Source organism: Hyaena hyaena, unplaced genomic scaffold, assembly GCF_003009895.1.
Source record: "Hyaena hyaena isolate Hyena2069 unplaced genomic scaffold, ASM300989v1 scaffold_375, whole genome shotgun sequence".
Classification (NCBI taxonomy): Eukaryota; Metazoa; Chordata; class Mammalia; order Carnivora; family Hyaenidae; genus Hyaena; species Hyaena hyaena.
In genome coordinates this window covers 1,526,977-1,531,347 of record NW_024081006.1, presented here as the reverse complement: position 1 = coordinate 1,531,347, position 4,371 = coordinate 1,526,977, and the positions used below count along the sequence as shown (strand labels likewise).

At 41.5% G+C, this 4,371-nt stretch overlaps 1 pseudogene; it reads right to left on the bottom strand.

Annotated features, from left to right (window-relative positions):
• Positions 1-1,276: 1,276 nt before the first annotated feature.
• Positions 1,277-1,433, bottom strand: LOC120244203 (annotated as a pseudogene).
• Between the last annotated feature and the right edge of the window lie 2,938 nt (positions 1,434-4,371).

The following is a 4,371-nucleotide window of genomic DNA, read 5'->3' as shown; positions in this document are numbered from 1 at the left end:
AAAGCAAAAACCATTCTAGATATTTCAAACAGAAGTATTTAATGCAGAGATTTGACACACAGGCACCGAAAGGTTAAAAGTGAGATGCTGAGATAACCTATAGAAAACACCAGGAAAGCTACCACCACCAGGGCTAAGAAAACAAAGAGGATGAGATGATGTGACTAGAATCTAAAAGTTCTGTGGGGTAATAGGACAGGAAAGGACATCTTCATGGAGTTGATTTGTGTTCAAATCTCTGAGAAGGGGGCATAACCATGTGGGTTGGGTGCTAGAAGGTCAAGGAAACAGGGCTGGAAGATAATGGCAGTGGGATTCTGGGGATAGTATGGCAGGTGCTAGGACAGGTGCTTGACTGGGTAGGGAAGAGGGAGTGTGGTGAGGCCGCTCTTCCAAGAGCGCAGCTGCTGCATATTCCTCTGAGGGGCAGCTGCAGGCTGACTTCGGAAGTACCACAGGAAACTGGGGCTACAGCTACCTGTCCTCTCCTGCTGGGGGCAGGCAAACCTGAGTTGGAAACCAGGAGAGGGCCCATTTCTCCCCTTCTCGTGGCTTCCAACCTCCCATCAACGCTTCCTATCAGTAGAATATATTTGGAAGATGTCAGTTTGGAGTCTCTGTCCCAACATCACAGGGCAGCCTGTAAATAAGAGGGCTTGGAGCTCAGAAACACAGGCAAATAACTCACAAGGTAGTTGTGTATACTTTCACGATTTGTAGCTGAAACTCTATGGGACTGTAAGACTGGTTCACGGCTAAAGTGGGTAAGGTATATTTTTGTTGTCAGAAGAATCAGATGAGCCTCATGACCTTGAGAGACAGATTGGGAGGCAATTCTCCCTGGGTCTCTTGCATTTCTACATGTCTTATGAGCAGGAGCACTGACAATTTTGTTATCCACTATTTGTTTCAAGACAATTTATATAACAAATAGCCTTGGAAGGTAGAGATAGTGTCTCTTTCAGAAATAGAAGAAAGTTTGTTCGCTGTCCAATAGAACAAAGATACTCTTCTTCCCTCTCAACCGCCACCCACCCAAAGTAAATGCTGGAACAGTTGGCTTGCATGAGGCATGAAAGAAAAGATGATAGAAGACTGGGGTTTCCTAAGCTATGATTTCTCCGCTATGACACAAAACCACTACACCTGACCATCTGACGTGTTCTGTATCGCCTTGATACTCCCCACCTCCTTAGCACTACCACTTCCACTCTCCCACAAAGACGTAGCAGAGCGGAGAAAGCTGACACAAGTCAGTTACCATGAGGCCATCTGCTGTCAGTCTTCTGAAATATGAGCAATCTGCACTTGCCATTGTCTCCTTTCTTACAGCTTTTGCCAGTAGGTTTATTCTTTGCTGTACGTGGGGTGGGATTTTAAACTGATAAGAACACATACGACACTTGATCTTAGCCAAAAGGCCGAGAAGCGATTGGGGTGGGATTTTAGAAGAAGGAAATCATTAGAGGTGTTCAATATGCCATACATAAACAGATGTCCCTAAGCTTGTTTTCTAATCTTATACGCTATGTATCTTTTTTTTTGTTTATATACAGGTCAATGAATCATAACCTTTAAGGGGCTGCCTTGTAAAAGGACAGCTGCTTTGATATCATTTTAGGTGTGGATATGATATTACACCTTCACCAATGAAAATCTTTCTTTGGGAACTTTGTTCCCTTTTGGGACAAAAAACAATGCTTTGACTCTTTTGCCACCATTAATATTGACATGCAAATGAGCTTAGGTCTTTGAGATAGGGAGAAAAACCAGAGGCCTCCACTTATGATCCTGAGTGATGCTCTGCAGTGGTATCCCTCCTGGAGCAAAAGGCTGAGGCTGGGATCTGGCAAATCTGACCTACAATTTCACTTGGAGTTCAGCTGAATATGATTTACACAAAGCTGAGGTGTGTATCTCTAGAAGTGTCTAACTTTCCAGGAAATAAATAATGTATTGAACTCAATAATCTCACTGAAGCTTCAACTCCCCCCTCCCCCCCCCCGCCCCATCCATCCCTTGCAATGAAGAGAGAAAGTACAGCTTCGGCATCTTCTGCCCATTAAACGAGATTAGTTTACCTTTCCACCAGCTTAAACAAAATAGCAACTCAATGGTCCTCCTAGGACTAACCAAATAAGAAAATAGTGCTCTAATCAATGTAACTGCTAGGCTTAATAATTTTTTGATTTTTGGTCTAAATTTTATTGCTGTCAGTTGAGTATCTCTTTTTAAGCAATTCTATTTGCCTCTCCATTACGTGCGTATGTTTCCTGTAATATATCTCCTCGTGGTAGACGAGTAAGGGGACACCGAGAATGTCATTGGTTATTTAGTTTTTCTTGTTATCACAATCAATGGTTTCTTTATGATCGTTTTGTTAAACTAGACATTTATCAGGTTTTTCACTTGGGGTTCAGTGAATTCAGTGCTGCTGGCCACTTAGCCCCACGTTCAGTATTTCCCTCCCATCTGATGAGGAAGTTGGTAACAGTGTCTTTTCATCAAGGTGCTTTTAAGGTAATTTTTATGTTTTTGTTTAACATGGTTCAAAGAGCAACCCCCAAAAAATCAAGATACAGATGCTGATTAAAACACATGGCTGTCTGCTTCCCTGCATATTGGCCCAGTGCCTGGAAGGATGTTGCACCAGCAGGTGGGTAGGATTGTGGCTGATACACCTGACATGAGAATGGACTATAATGAAAGCCAGGCTGCACTCCAGTGAAAATCAGGGTCTTCGTGTCTTTAACTAAATCACTTCAGATCAAGCCTCTATTATGGCAGAACTAACTAGTGGTTTCAAAATTAAAATCAGGAGGGACTTCAGCATCGTTATCGTGTTTCCCACATATTGCAGAGATTCTAGACTTGGGTGGTGAAAGCATGAAGATGGAGGAGGAAAGGGAAACTGCTCTGGAAGATTAATAGCAAAATGGCTCCAATTCTTTACCGTTCTTTGCCTATCACTCTGCAGTGTCCTCTCAGTTGGACTCTGGGTTGGTCAGGTAATTTGCTGGGGCCAATGGGATATTATTAAATATGGGCAAGCAGCTGTTTGAATAGCACTTACTTGTCTCAACCTGTATTCCTGCACTTCTGCCACCACCTTGAGAAAATGAGTGGGCTAGCCTGCTGGTGGATCAGAGTCACCCCTGTCATGTAGCAATAGTGAGCCTACCATCTGACACACCATCAAATGATCCAGACTGATGAGCCAAATAAATACCAATTAGTTTCAGCCATCGAGATTTGAGGTGGTTCCACTGAGCACTATCATGGCAATTAATAACTAATACTACCACTATTCAATTCAGCAAATATTCATGGAGTGTCTAGTAGGTTCTTTGGTGATGCAAGGATGAGTAAGGCATAGTCCCTGACCTCAAAGTGCTTATGCATTAGTGAGAGACTGACTTACAAATACCTTTACGTGCTAAATTCAAGTACAGATATCTTGCTATGAAATCATTGCTCAGTTTCAATGATTAGAAAGAATGCTTATGATGTGGAAACTTATTGTATTATAAGGGAGTACACACACACACACACACACACACACACATGCCACCTGCACAGTATAGGACAGAAATCAGGGAAAGCCACTGAAACTACAGTAGTAAAGTTGGTGTTTACTGGTCTGACATTAAGGTTCATAACGTTCACATGTCTGTTCATTTGGTGTTGGGGAGAGGATTCTTGAGCCCCAATCAGGAGGTGACTTGTTCTATCAGTGGGAAGGAAATAAAATACCATTAGCTGCATCAGGGTTTGTGTGAAAAACTGTGAATAACTAAGAGAAAGAAGACAGAGTCAGCCAGAGGATAGAGAAGGATCCAATTAGAAAGGCGAGTTGAGGCATCTTTGTCTAGTACCTTGCTACTCAAAGTGTAGTCCATGGGTCAACAGTATCAGCTTTACCTGGAAATTCATTAGAAATGCAGATTTCAAGCCCCATCTCAGACGTAATGAATCAGAATCTTTATTATAGCAAGGATCCCAGGTAATTTTGATGCATGTTAAAATTTGAGATTGAAGTTTGAGTAGAACTGGTCTAGTCCACATGCTAGAAATGATTGCAAGTGGCTTACCCAAGTACAGAGGTACGGGAGTCAAATGAAAGTTTGTACTCTGTTTGTAGAGTGTATTTAAATAAAAAAAAAAGATATAATCAATATTATTTTTAAAAAGAAATGAAATAAAAATATTTACAAATTGTTAGAGCATCAAACAATAATTGAAGAGGCCATTTCAAATAGTGCTTTTCAAACTGAGGGATGAAACTTAACGAAGGATGGTGAAATCCATTTAAGTCCATTTTTCAACCCCACCTACTCATCCGAATCATAGAGGTTGCTTTTTAAAATTCCA